This window comes from Anolis carolinensis, chromosome 2 (assembly GCF_035594765.1).
Source record: "Anolis carolinensis isolate JA03-04 chromosome 2, rAnoCar3.1.pri, whole genome shotgun sequence".
NCBI lineage: Eukaryota > Metazoa > Chordata > Lepidosauria > Squamata > Dactyloidae > Anolis > Anolis carolinensis.
Window position 1 is genome coordinate 203,033,988 of NC_085842.1, and position 14,780 is coordinate 203,048,767.

Consider the following 14,780-nt stretch of genomic DNA (forward strand, 5'->3'; position numbering starts at 1 on the left):
GGTCTTACTTTTGGGGGAGGCCTTATATTTAGCAATTCAGCAAAACTTCTACTAGGTCTTATTTTTCGGGGATGTCTTATTTTCGGGGAAACAGGGTAGCATAGGTATTGGATATAACCTATTGAAAATTTCATAACCTACTGTTGGAAAATAACTGTACCCAGTCTATTCCTTTTGGCAAATGTGAATCTCCATGAATATGTGGAGAACACCTTTTGAAAACCACTAGTCATGAACAGCATGACCTTTTTAGAAGTTAAGTCTTTGAACAAATGATATTCACAAGCATTCATGTAATGGCATGCAGGTAACTTCAGCTGTTAAACTGAAGAACTATGTCTTTCAAATGCCAAGGATAAAGACATGGTTAGCAGAGAATGGTTGTTTCTTTGCAATTGTAATTTGTCCAAAAGATATACACTCCCTTGAAACCTTTTAGTTTAAAATATGCTCTCAGAGATAAAAAAAAAACAAAGTCTTCTTTGAAGAGTAACATATCTTGCTTACTCATATACATCTTGTATTAATTCACCATACAGGCACATTTCTTTTTGAAGTTCAGTTATAGATAGGATGTAGAACACAGGGTATCATTCTTATTCAATAATCCATAGTTTATATATAGTTGTACTCACTGAAGTCCATAAATCATACTGTATCCATTAAAGTCCAAACACACACTTCTCCATTGAAGATCAGACGCATACATGCATGCATCCACCTCCTCTGAGGTCTGATGAAAAACTTGCTTCTCCACTGAAGTCCAAACAGATACTGAATACAAGATGCAGTCTTGAGTCTGCACATGCTCAGTATAATCTTATGTCTATAACTCCTTCCACACCAAAGAGGTAAACTGGCAAATCAACATACACATAGAATAAAGGTTAGCAAATATCTACACTAACACATAAATAGTGAGAGGCTTGGGAGGTTGCTATTTCCAACAGTGGGACATCTAGATTTTTCTCTGAATGCCACCATTGTTTGGAAGAAGTGAGGACAAATAATATGGCTGGTAGCAGAGAAATTGTCACATCTTATTTGTCACAAATCTAGGACAAGAGAAAGTAAAGAGAGGGAAGAAGAAAGGCCAAGGGGATACATAGAAAGGATGTATTTTTTTACACCTATGTCCTAGCCTAGATCAGTAAGCCATTATACAAGTCGCCTTCTAGCATCATAAGTGCTGGGCTGTTCCAGGGTTTGATTTCCAAAGAAATCCCTTCTGACTAAGCAGGATGGTGGCCTCAGGTGAAGTCCCTGGCTGACATTCTTGAGGTGACTCATCTGAGAATTACCTGATTTGCTCAAAGGAAATGCCATTTTGTTCTCTTCTGTGGGATTTCCTCAATGACCTTCAGTGAATTGTCTGTCTTCCAGTGATTCATTTTCTATTGCTATGTGTCCTGGAGAAATGTATTTTTTTATCATTTATGTTTGGTAATTATATGATACCACCTCTACTATATAAGTAGACAGTGATGGATAAACAGACTTGCCTATCTCCGATCAAAAGGGGGCACTGTGCATTTTTTAATCACTTTATCCAAAATGCTTGGAACCAGAGATTTTTTATTTCAGATTTTTTATGGCGTTTGCAATATCTGTGTTTACATACATGTATATAATAGAGATGGAACCCAAATCTATTGAGTCCCAAAGGGAGCGGCTCACAGAACACACATATAGCAAACATTCAATGCCAATTAACAAGGACAGACAAGGACAGACTATACAACAGAGGTAAAGGCAGTTTTTCCCATCCTATTTCAGGCATTGGAGGCTGTGCTTTACTCCAGCCAAGGGTGGTGGGAGGGGTGCTGTCACTCCATCTTCCATGCTGAAGGGCTTTCCTCTGATCAACCTCCTTAAGGGTGCCTTTATTAACTCCTTGCTAAAAGTGGTGCCTATTTATCTGCTCACATTTCTGCTTTCGACCCACTAGGTGGGCAGGTGAGCTGGGGCTGACAGCGGGTGCTCAACTCCGACCTGGGTTCGAACTGCCGACTTTTTGATTGGTAGGAATTTTCTGCAGCACAGCAGTTAGCTGTTTCATTTATGTTTCATATACACTTTATATGGGCAAACTTTGCCCCCCTGTTTTGGACTTCAACTCTGGTAGGCTGTTAGGCATTGTGGGAGTTGAAGTCCAAAACACCTGGAGGGCCAAAGTTTGCTTTATACACATAGCCTGAATGTTGTTTTATGCAAAATATTTTTCATAATTTTGTGTACAAGACAGTGTTGCTGTCCATGGAACCATAAGAAAGCAAAAGTGTCACTGGATACTGAGCAGGCAGCAAAATGTCTTTGGCTAGCTTCTATCCCTTGGCCTAAACTGCCTTGCAAGTTTCTTGTGAGGAGAAAAGAGGGATCAGGGGAGAAACGTATAAGCCAGACTCATTTGCTTAGAGGAAATGCTGTAATATGGCTGTAATAAATAAAAGCATAAAATGATAAAGCAGTGATCATGTGCCTATTATATCTTTAATCTAACCAAACTCCCTTTGAGCTTTTCAATCATTGCAAGGCTTGCTAGTGCAGGATTAAAATGAATACAGTGCACAGAAGGTGAAAAATATCCCTGAGCAGTATGTAATAGTGGCAGTGCGTACTCCTGTCGACATCCTTGGTGTGAACATGAGAGGGTTACAGAGATGCCTTGGTTTTTCTCTTTGAAATGTTGGAGGATTTGTGCATATGAATTTAAAGGGGACAGTTGGTTCGGCAGTGACACAGATGATTCCTTTACTCTCCTTAGGCCCCGGGTGATTCTCTAAGAGGTGATGTGAAAATATGCATTGATCTCCAGCCCTAATATGGAGATAATAGCAAGCAGAATCACCACCTCTCATTTGCAAAGGGCCAAGGGTTGAGCTTTCATCTTAAACATTCTGAAGACTGTCTTCCAGGACACAATCATTGTAGCACAAGGTCACTGTCTAAGGGCATGATTGACGTCACTGGGGAGAAAAAGCTCTCTTTTACGTTCACTGTCCTACATCATTCTCCCTGTAATTAGTTGAAAACCCAGGCTATGAAACAACCTCCTCTCCAATACTTTTGTTGATGCAACTGCCCCTGAAGGAAAGCAGTTCAACAAAATGATTGTGTGCACATACATATGAGACTGGTGTGTATATGTGCTATAGAATCATCCTTTCAGCATATCCCCCATCCCTGTTTTGTCTTTCTAAGCTAACAGGCTTGCTCTTTAAAAAAAAAAAACTTCAGCTAGGAGAGAATTGTATTCCTCAGCTCAAACATCCTTTTATGAGTCATCTAATCCAGGAACAACACTGCAAAACTGGGAGAAACATTCCTATCTATTTAGAGTTTTTTCTCTCTCTCTTTTTGCACTTGCGAATGGTTAGGTTTTGGCTTCAAGTATTTATATTTAAGTTAGGCTCATTTTTGTAGATATGCTGTCTGTTAACCTTTCAGGGAAGAACCTTTGTTTGTTTGGTGATAAAGGAAAGGTTAAACCAAAGCATCACTAGGAATGGGACTTAAGCCATTGTGCGAAAAGGCCAAACTGCAAAACCGTGTTAGGTAACAGTGTTGTGTAGTGGTTGGGTGTTGGGCTATAACTCTAGAGACTGGGATTTGGGTCCCCACTCAGTTATGGAAACCTACTGGGAGATATTGAGCAAGTCACAATCTCATCATAGAGGAAAACAATAGTAAACTCCTTCTGAACCAATATTGTCAAGTGAACCTGCTGATAGGTTTGCCTTAGGGTCACCATAAGATGGAAATAACTGTGCCTTTGTCCAGTACTTTAGAACTAAAATAGCCCCCTAGTACACTTCCCTGCCAGTCCAGTGATGGATGGGCATGCTGCCCATCACATAATGTTGCTGGACTTCTGGTGGAGGTCCCACCCACAACCAGAGTGGAAGTGTCCTAGGATCCTAGGATGTTCCCCTCCAAACATGGGAGCTTGCCTGTGTTGTGCTGGCTCCAGTGGTACCAGGATGGATCTGTGCCACTTCGACAATGCTTCCCCTGTGCAATGGGAGAAGTGTCAGCACGATGAAATGGCATGTGGGGCAACTATTTATTCTATCACATACCTCCTGTGCCGTTTTGCCAGCTAGCGCATTACTTTGGCATAATGGCACTTCCCCTATCCCAACTAGGGTAGAAGCTTTCCCTCCAAACATGGGAAGGTATCCCATGTTTGGAGGGAAGCATCCTAGGATGCTTCCACCCTGGTTGAAGGTGGGGCCTCCAACGGAAGTTCAGCAATGTCATGTGCTGGCAGGTATGGAACTCCATCCCCAAAGCAGTTTGGAAGCATCCTAGGATCCTTGATTTGGTAAGTGTGATGAGGTCCAGTCACCCCTCATCCCTGCTGTTTCACCATGGAGGCTGGCAAAATGGCACAGGGGAAGTCCCCCGTGTGATGAAGTCCTTGGACAGAACTTACCATTCAACAGCTCCTATGTGCATGCTACTTTGTGCACTTAAGATATCATCAGGACCACAATAAGGTCTGAACTTGACTCGTGATTAAGTGACTGGGTTTCCTTCTTCACCTTCTGTCCCTATCTTTCTTCTCTCTGTTTTTGTGTTCCATCAGACTAGCCTCATGGAACTGTCTTCTGCTGGACTTCCCAACAATGCTTCCTCCACAAACTTCAGTTAAAGACTCTTGGTCTCCCTCTTCTGAAATAGCTTTGCAGAACCTGCACTCTTTGCTGTGCCTCCTGTACCATGTAGTTCCTGATTTTTTAAGAGGATGCTGAACCCCTTGAAGGCACAACATGGACTTCCATTCAGCCTTCATATAGAAAAAAAACTGTCATATTTTCTAGCAATCATACCCATGGTTCTTTATGGAAAATAGTTTTCCACGCACAGCCCCAATCTTACTACTCTCCTTTCAATAATTTCCTACCATCAACATTCTGCCTTTTGGCTCAGTCATAGAAGTTCCCATTTTTTCACCAGCTATAGCAGTGTTTTAATGGAAGACACTGCTTGATTTTAATGAAGGTATCAGTATCTGGTTTGTGCATGTTTTTCTCCTCAGGGGGTGGGGTAAGGAAAGACTTGGGAGGACAGATGCTACTTATCTGAAGTCTATTGCTCATCTTTTCACAGCATGGTATATGTGAGGTGTGTTGTTAGAGAAGGTCTGTGATCTATTCTTCTGGTATTTGGTGAGTCAGGCTCATAACTAAATTGCTAAAAATGCTATCAAGCTACAGACAACACAAAGCACATTTAAGTTCCGTAGCTGAACTTCTTTTGTTTCTGGATGGAGGAATAGGATTTTCTAAGAATTAAGCTATGTAAAAAATATGAGAAAGGCCAATGGTCTAGTTTAGTTGCTTTTTAAACGATAGCATACAGACTTTGCATGACACTTTCTTTTAACTTCAAGGAAACATTCATGTCTTTTCTTTCTGCATTTTTATCTGGCCAGTAGTTCTATGGATATGGTAAGGTTGGGACAAAGCATATGTATGCTTATGCATGTATAAATGTGGCTTACATCCCATCTGAAAAGAGACATGTATGTACAGTAGAGTCTCACTTATCCAACACACTTATCCAATGTTCTGGATTATCCAATGCATTTTTGTAGTCAATGTTTTCAATACATTGTGATATTTTGGTGCTAAATTCGTAAATACAGTAATTACTACATAGTATTACTGCTTATTGAACTACTTTTTCTGTCAAATTTGTTGTATAACATGATGTTTTGGTGCTTAACTTGTAAAATCATAACCTAATTTGATGTTTAATAAACTTTTCCTTAATCTCTCCTTATTATCCAACATATTCGCTTATCCAACATTCTGCCGGCCAGATTACGTTGGATAAGCGAGACTCTACTGTATCTCTATTTTTGGATGGGATGCAGGGAGCTATGCTATGTAGTGGTGGTATGGTGCCTTCAAGTCATTTATGACTTATGGCAACCCTAAGGGTTTTTCTAGGACTGATAGTGTGCAGCTTGTCTATCATCACCCAGTGGGTTTCTGTGTACCAAATGGGGAATCAAACCCCTGTTTCCACAGTGGTAGCCCAACACGCAAACCACCACATCATGCTGCCTCTCAGCTCCATTCAAAATCTCATCCTAGAATTGTCAAGTGTCAGGAGGAGGCACCTTTGCCACTTATCAGTGAAGTGGGAGGGGTGTCAAGCATTTAAAATAATGAAGATCTGACTGCTATGGGAAATGAAAAAGATGGTTCATTTCACCCTCATTTCTTCCCTACATGAAGTTGAGATTTGCTGCTTTTTTTTCTAATTGGAGTTGACTCCACACTCCCAACCCTCTCCATTGGCAAGCAGCAGCAGTAACACGTTCTCTCCAGAGGCTTGATAGTTGCTGTATGGAATAGTGCACAGCATCACACTCTGGTTGATGTAAAATCTCCGCCAGTGACTTATTTAAGACTGCTTAGTGACGTTTATGGCTATGTGAGGATTCCAGTCTTGCTTTTGCTTGTCTTAGTTCAACTGTCTAAGTACAAGGTCTCATGGATTAATCTGACGAGGAGAAATATTCTCTAGCTTTGATTCTAGTCCTCAGCCCACCTTTGCTGTGCAGAGAAATGCTATGATAGATCTACCTGGGAGTCCTTTTGCACAGTTAAATCTAATGTGCCGGTGTTGCCAGTTTTCTAAGATATCAGATCTGGCCCCAGTAACATATGACTTGATTACATCCTGGTTGGGTTACTGTAACACATTCTATGTGAGTTGCCTTTGGGACTTCTCTGGAATCTTAAAATGATGTAGCCAGACTGCTGACTGGGACTGGTCACAGAGAACGTATAACCCATCCCTTGTTAAAATAGCTTCACTGTCTAGTGGTTTATTTCCAGGCAGAATTCAAAGTGTTGTTTAGGACCTTAAAAACTCATGTGCATTGAGTCCACACTGTTTGAAATATTATATATCCCTTTAGGACCCTGCTCAACTTTTAAGATCTTCAAGGAAAGGGCTTTTCTTGGTCCCATAAGTGTGACAGTATGGTTGGTGATGGTCTTCTTTGTGTCTGCTCCCAGGTTGTAGAATTCTCTTCTTTCTCTTTTTCTTCCACTGGAAGACAAAGACTTTTTGATTCAGGCAGGTCTTTGGTTTATAACTCATGTGAGATGAATGGCTTTGATGAGATGAATGGGTTATAATTTTATCTTTTTTGATATATTTTAATAGTTGAAATTAAAAAAATAATTTATTCTTTATTAATTATACATTAATTAATACATTCATTTTTAAAAATATATTTTTTAAATAATTTTGAGAGAGCCTTGGACTGCAAGAAGAAAAAAACAGTCCATACTCCAGGAAATAAAGCTCAACTGCTCACTGGAGGGAAGGATATTAGAGGCAAAGATGAAATACTTTGGCCACATAATGACAAGACAGGAAAGCATGGAGAAGAGAATGATGCTGGGGAAAATGGAAGGGAAAAGGAAGAGGGGCCGACCAAGAGAAAGATGGATGGATGGTATCCTTGAAGTGACTGGCTTGACCTTGAAGGAGCTGGGGGTGGTGACGGTCGATAGGGAGCTCTGACGTGGGCTGGTACATGAGCTTATGAAGAATCAGAAATGATTGAACGAATAAACAACAATTGTTGAAACTTTGTACTTTGGACCAAACTATTATTTAATTGTGTTGTAACCTTTGTATAAATAATTTTAGATGTACTCTGTTTTAAATTGCTTGTAGGCTAAAACTGGATCCTGTGCAAGAAGAAAGCTGAGATATTGACTCAATCAATCAATCAATCAATCTCAAACAGATATACTGGAGGGGACACCATTTTCTGGGACTGGCCAAATTTAGACTGTGTGATGGACATGAGTCAATTGCATCCTTGAAATATCACTTCTGATGAGAATAACCCTTTGGTGAGCAACAGAGCATGGGGAATTTTTTTTAATGACAGTTTTCCAAATTTCCTAGCCAGTATAGTTAATCCCAGCTGGATGGGAGGTTTTAGGGGTTATTAAAAAAAACTTCACCAAGATCTAGCTGGAATTCAGAAGTGACCTAACTTGACATTACTCCCTGTTCTACCCCTCATCCTATTTAGAAATGGCTGTGAGTACAACTGAAGGCCATCCAGCGCATCTGCTTGATACAACTCTACTTCAGCATTCTACCCTCTTTCGATTCCTTGCCACATTTCTCAAGCAGTATCACTTTGGCAGAAATCTGGTGCATTTTAGGTAACTTGTTCTTTCCTTCCAGTAACTCTATATCATCCAAGATCTAACACTGCTACATGGAACCGTCTCCTGACTCCCCATTCCCAGGCAATATCTGTTCAAAGTCAGCCGCCTGTGAGATTTGCTTGGTTCTGCAAGTGTTTTAGTTACATTGAGAGCTATGAGGTTGTATAAACTCTAGGCCTATGGCTAGAAACTTCCTTATTCAAATCAATAAGTCTGGCCATGTTTATGCTTCATTTGTTGTATATACTTACTTGTATTACCTATGCACATGTGCATTGGATGCTGGGTATTGTTATGCTTTAATCATGCTGGTATTTGCTTGCATTTGGGGGGAGGTGCAATTGGAGAATCTCTCATTAGCTCAGAACTGTTCATTTAAGCCTGGTAGATTCATAGCTACAGCTGCTAAAGGAAGTAGTATTTTGCCAAAATAGTTCCAGTGTTATTTCCATGAGAGATCTTGTCTGTGAAAGGATATTTGGAGTGTTGTTGAAGGGTGGTTGTATGTTTTCCGGGCTGTATGGCCATGTTCCAGAAGTATTATCTCCTGACGTTTCGCCCACATCTATGGCAGGCATCCTCACCTCACAGCCTCTGAGGATGCCTGCCACAGATGTGGGCGAAACGTCAGGAGAGAATACTTCTGGAACATGGCCATACAGCCCAGAAAACATACAACCACCCTGATATTTGGAGTGTTTTATGATTCAATGGAGGACCTGCCCCACTCTCTGAGTTGTATATTGACAATTGGGACAAAAACCCATAGAACATTTTAATTGTTTTATTTATAAAATGTATTGTGTGGTTCTTCATTCCTTAGATCTAACGATACCAATTTTATGGTGATCTATTTTGTTATTTTAAATAAAGTTTCTACACTTTGAGAACTTTGTTTGCTGAACTGAAGTTTTCCTGTATATGAGACTAAAGCTATTTCATTGAGTTTTGAATTACAAAACCCAAAGACTTAATTTCAAATAATTATAACTTTTGGGAGAGTAATCACTTTTACATTTCCAAGCTCTGTTGCTGTGTTTGCTAAACCTTTAGTGCTTCTCACATCTTTCTATTACTGGCCTCATTTCTTTTTAAAATTATTTTATTCAAAATATTTTAAACATTTAGATAAAAATATAGACATATAGGGAAGGTATAGGACGGGGAGGGGAGGAGGTCCTTGGGGATAGGAGTAGGGAAAAGGGGTAAAGAAAAGGGGAAGTTTGTTGACTTCTGATTTCCTTCATGGTGGTTTGTTTAATCTTTGTCTCTACTCCTTTGTTTCTTCTTTCTTTGCTTCTCCTTTTCTTCAAGTCTTTCCAGGATAAATATTTCTTGAATTCTATAGGATCAGTCTAAATTTTAAACTATGTTTTTCTTCAGTAGTCTTTAAATAGTTTTCAGTCTGTGCTTTTTTGGTTTAATTTCCCTTCATGTTTCAACAATAATTGTGTTAATTTATCCATATTCATAATTTCTAGGATTTTTACCTTCCATTGGTGTGTTGAAGGGATATTCTTATCTCTCCAACATCTCATGTAGACTATTCTTGCTACTGTGGTCAAACAATTAAAAAGTCTGTCCTTGTTCTCTTCTATATTTATGTCTAATAGTCCTGATAGGAAGTATTCTGGTTTCAATTCTATTTTAATTTTCAAAATCTTTGAAATCAATTCATGAATCCACTTCCAATACACTTTTGCCTTGCTGCATGTCCACCACACATGGTAGAACACGTCATCCTGTAATTCACACTTCCAGTATTTGTTTTGGATATTTTTATTCATTTTTCCCAGGATCTGTGGTGTTATGTACCATTGGTACATCATTTTGTACCAGTTTCCCTTAAGTCATAGGTACATGTAAACTTCAATTTGTGATTCCACATATGTTCCCATTCCTCCATCTTTATTGGTTGTCTAATGTAAGTAGCCCATTTGTTCATACATTCTTTAACCTGGTCTGTTTCCGAGTTCCATTTCGGTAGTTTCTTATAAATTTTCGTAACCAATTTCTTCTTTGTTCTCATTTCCTTAGGTGGCTGTTCACTTTTGGATCCATGTCCTTCTTTCTCTTCTATGCTGTGCTGTATAGTCACAGGGAATTTCCATTACCCTCTGTGACACAATTTTTGTCCTGCTTATAGCTTTCAGCCAGGATGCCCACTGTCCCTTTACTTCCTCCTCAGTAAGAATGTGTGACCTGATTTATTGTTTTGAATTTATGCTGTGTTGCACTTCACATTTCTATCTTTCCCAGTGCCTTTAAATTAAGCTCTCATTTTCCACTGAAGAAGCCATATCATTTGTGAGTCTCCTGACAGTTGCTCTGGGGCCTTTAGACATGTTGGTACCCTTTGGTTTAACCTATTCCTTTCCCTTATTGTTTTGGGCAGATATCATGTGTTCTTGCCTGTGTGTGGGCAAGTATAACATTTCCAACAAATGTATTCTATTCTGCACTCTCCTTGAATCACTTTGGGGAAAATTGATAGGCACCGAAGGCTTTGTTCCTCTAAACATTACCACCCCATTTTCTGTCTGCGGCTGTTCTCACAATCCCGACTCCGCCCCACAATGACTCAGGCTTTCTATCCAGAGTGTCAAAGGAAAACCCAGTAAAAGAGATTCTTCCCCTGTCCTCTTCTGTTTCAGACTCCTTTCCTTTCTTTTGAAGAAGAGTTGAAAGCAATGATCAGAGGCAAGGTAAAAACAGAATAGCTGAGACTAGGACAGAAGGAAAAGGAGCCAATTGATTTGCTGGTTTATAGAGGGTGGGTTGTTTCAAAGTGCTGCAATAGATGCAGAGAATTGGATTTGTTTTTACTCAGGGGAATGCTACAGGAAGAAGCTGTTATTTTCTGCTTTTCTTTCTGCATGCCTGAATCCAAATGTCACAATTTTGAATCCATCCAGCTCCAATATTGTAAAGAGGAGCCTACTTTCATTAATGGTATAATTTATCTCTAGGTAATTATGCTGAAATAAAAAGTTTGCTAATGTCTAGTAACCTATGGATGCGAGAGCTGGACCATAAGGAAGGCTGAGTGAAGGAAGATAGATGCTTTTGAACTTTGGGGCTGGAGGAAAATCCTGAGAGTGCCTTGGACCACAAGAAGATCCAACCAAGTCCATCCTCCAGGAAATAATGGCCGGCTGCTCACTGGAGGGAAGGATATTAGAGGCAAAGCTGGAGTATTTTGGCCACATCATGAGGAGACAGGAAAGCTTGGAAAAGATCACGATGCTGGGGAAAATGGAAGGAAAAAGGAAGAGAGGCCGACCAAGAGCAAGATGGATGGATGGTATCCTTGAAGTGACTGGCTTGACCTTGAAGGAACTGGGGGCGGTGACGGCCGACAGGGAGCTCTGGCGTGGACTGGTCCATGAAGTCACAAAGAGTCGGAGACGACTAAACGACTGAGCAGCAGCAGCAAAGTCTAGTATGGCTTGTGAAAGAGAGAAAACAAGTTCAACAGGGATTTGTAACAAACTGTAGCAGTATGGTATGGCCCTGTGGAGGATGTTACTCTCTATGTGGGAGGTGAAATTGCTCCAGGGTTTGGATAGCTTCAAAGGACCACTCCAGGGCACTGAGCCTATTTTGCAGGCATTTTCAGCACTTTTTCATCAAGCCAATGAAAAAGAGATTAATAATAATAATAACTTTATTTTTATATCCCACTCCCATCTCCCCAAGGGTATTCAGGGTGGCTCACATGGAAACAAGCCCAGCATCATCATACATTAAAACACAGTCGTAATTTATAATTTAAAATAATATAAAACATTACACAGTATAAAATAGCATAAACATATCCGGTCCTTCAAACCTAGAGCATAGTCCAAATATGTAAGTTTGAGCTTGTGCAGACTCTACATGAGACTTGAGGATAATAATATAGGGTGATCAGGGAAGATTACAAGACTAAAATCAACAAAAGTGAGGGAAATTGATAAAATGCAATAATTGTGACAAGTTAATATCTAACTGGAAGTATTCATTCAAAGGCGCATCGATACAGCCATGTTTTAAGGTCCTTATGAAAGGTGGACAGGGAAGGTGCCAATCTGATCTCCCTGGGGAGGGAGTTCCAGAGGCAAGGGGCCACCACTGAGAAGGCCCTCTCCCTCATCCCCACCAGTCATGCTTGGAACAGAGGTGGGAGTGAGAGAAGGGCCTCCCCGTAGGATCTCAAGGTCCGTGTGGGTTCATAGAGGAGGAGGCGATCACGGAGATAAGCAGGCCCTGAACCATTTGTAATTTTGAACCAATCAGTAGGCTTGTGCATAGATGTGGATTGGTCGATTCCCTTTGGCCAATCTGGATTGTTTGGATGGCCGAAATGGCAAGGGCTCAGCCTCCCTGTTTTTTGGCCACAACAGAACATTGGCTGTCGAACACCGGCTGCCTTTAATTACAAGTGGAGTGCAGGGGTGAGGCAGCTGCTAGAAACAATAGTGCAAGCAGAGCCAGCCCTAGGTATTTTTCAAGTGTAGGCGAACAAAATTTTGCCCCCCCCCCCCAAACCAATCACTGAAAAATAAAAGCGTTGGATAAGTGAAGATGTTGGATAATAAGGAGGGATGAAGGAAAAGCCTATTAAACATCAAATTACATTAAGATTTTACAAATTAAGCACCAAAACATCATGTTTTACAACAAGTCAACAGAAAAAGCAGTCTTGACTGCGCCCCCATATGTTTTGCGCCCCAAGTGACAGCTTAATTCACCTCATTGTTGGACTGGCTCTGAGTGCGAGGGAGGAAAAGGCACCACTCCAGGGTCTGCAAATCAAGAGAAAAGAAAGGGATTTTTAAAGGAAGCCCTAGGTAGGATAGCTCCAAGTCGATCGCTCTTCATTTCCTGGGACATGGGGAAGTATTATTATTATAAGGGAAGCCTCTTTAAAATGCCTTGGAAAGCTGCGTGCTGCAGGGAGAGAGTGCTGTGTGCGCCTGCAGCACCTGTCTAGAGTAGAAACAGCTTTAACTAACAGTAAGCAGCATTAAACCCAAAGCAGAAAGGAGATTGAAGTGTGAGGTGGAAAACGGCACCACTCCAGGGTTTGCAAATCAAGAGAAAAGAGAGGGGTTTTTAAAGGAAACCCAGGGAAGGATAGCTAAAGGTCAATCACTCTTCCTTCCCTGAGAAGTGGGGAAGCCTCCTTAAAATGCCTTGGAAAGCTGTGTGCTGAAGGGAGAGAGCACTGTGCGCACCTGAGGCACCTGTCTCCTCTAAACAGCTTTAACTAAGTATTAAACCTGGTCTCCTCTACAGATAGAAGGGACTGGATCACAGAAAGAGTGGTATCTGATGCTTTTAATCCAGGTCTTAATGAAGGATAGAAGGACAAATGATACCTAAAATGATGGTAAGGGGAGCATGGGGAGCATGGGAAGTCCGTGTCCCCCCCCCCCCCCGGGTAATGGGCTGGATAGAAAACAAATATTCCGGCTTCCCAACCAAAAATGGCTTTCTGTCCTCCTGAATTTTGGAGGCTCCCTAAAAATGGATTGGGACCCCCACCAAAATCTGGAGCATTGAAACAGATCACAGTTTACTGGGATTGCACAAGCCTATCAATCAGAACGTCCATTGTTTTTGAAGACCATAAAATACTGCTAGCCACAAATCGAAAGGCATGTCTGATTTGGGGCTCTCTCTCCTGCCATCTTTCCTTGATGAAGAAGCAATAAATCAATCTCTGATCCCACCTTCATCTCTGCATGTCTTGATTGGGAAACATTAGAGGGGACACACTAAGAAGCAGACCCATTCTGAGACAGCACATAATTCTGCAAGTTTTAAGATTTCCTTAAGCTTGCCAGCCTCTTGCTCTCTCGTGTGCAGTACTGTTTAGGTTATGGCAGTTTTTAGGTTATGGGGGAAAATGGTACCCACACCTGACCTTCAGACACAGAAGAGCAATCAGCTCTTGATCACACTAGGTTGGGTGGGAATTTTACATTATTCCTCCAAAGTAATTTTTCTAAACTCTGGATCCATAGTAGGCACGTTGTCCTGTTAAGATGTACACACATTTAGAAACTCTGCTGGTCATAATTTTGTGTGAACAGAAATATTTTTAAGGTCATCCAAGTTAGTTTCTGCTGCTCTAGCTTCTGACAGTGAGTTCTATAATTCAATTGCAGAATTGTCCAAAGGAGAACTTTTATTTAATCTCTCCTAAGCCTGCTACTAATCAATTCCATACTGTATCCTTGGGTTGTAATATTATGGAGGAGGGAAAAAATCCCTTCATCCACTCTCTCCAGTTCATCATCCTTATGGCTTTTATTGGCAGGGATCCAAATGCTTCTGCACTGGCTGGAATGATTACAAGTCAGAAAATGTCTCATAACAGGATTGCAAGAGGCTTAGCCACAGGAAACCTAATTCTGAGTATAACCAGCTCTCAGGTTGAATTTTTCCCCTTAAAGATGGAATCCTATAATTTGCTGGCAACAAAAGTGTGATGGGTGTGTTTGTGGCCCCCAGCTCGTTCTGCCTCCTCACAAGACTACCTTTTGAAAAGGCCAGGCTTCTGCTGAGCCTAAAATG

General features: G+C 40.9%; 1 long non-coding RNA gene across 1 annotated transcript in view; it reads left to right on the plus strand.

Annotated features, from left to right (window-relative positions):
• Nucleotides 1-13,932, plus strand: part of LOC134296485 (uncharacterized) — a 114,015-nt gene extending 100,083 nt beyond the window's left edge. Inside the window, exon 4 of the long non-coding RNA XR_010003264.1 lies at nt 7,708-13,932. This is a non-coding gene — a long non-coding RNA (uncharacterized LOC134296485). The remainder of the gene's footprint in view (nt 1-7,707) is intronic.
• Nucleotides 13,933-14,780: the final 848 nt, after the last annotated feature.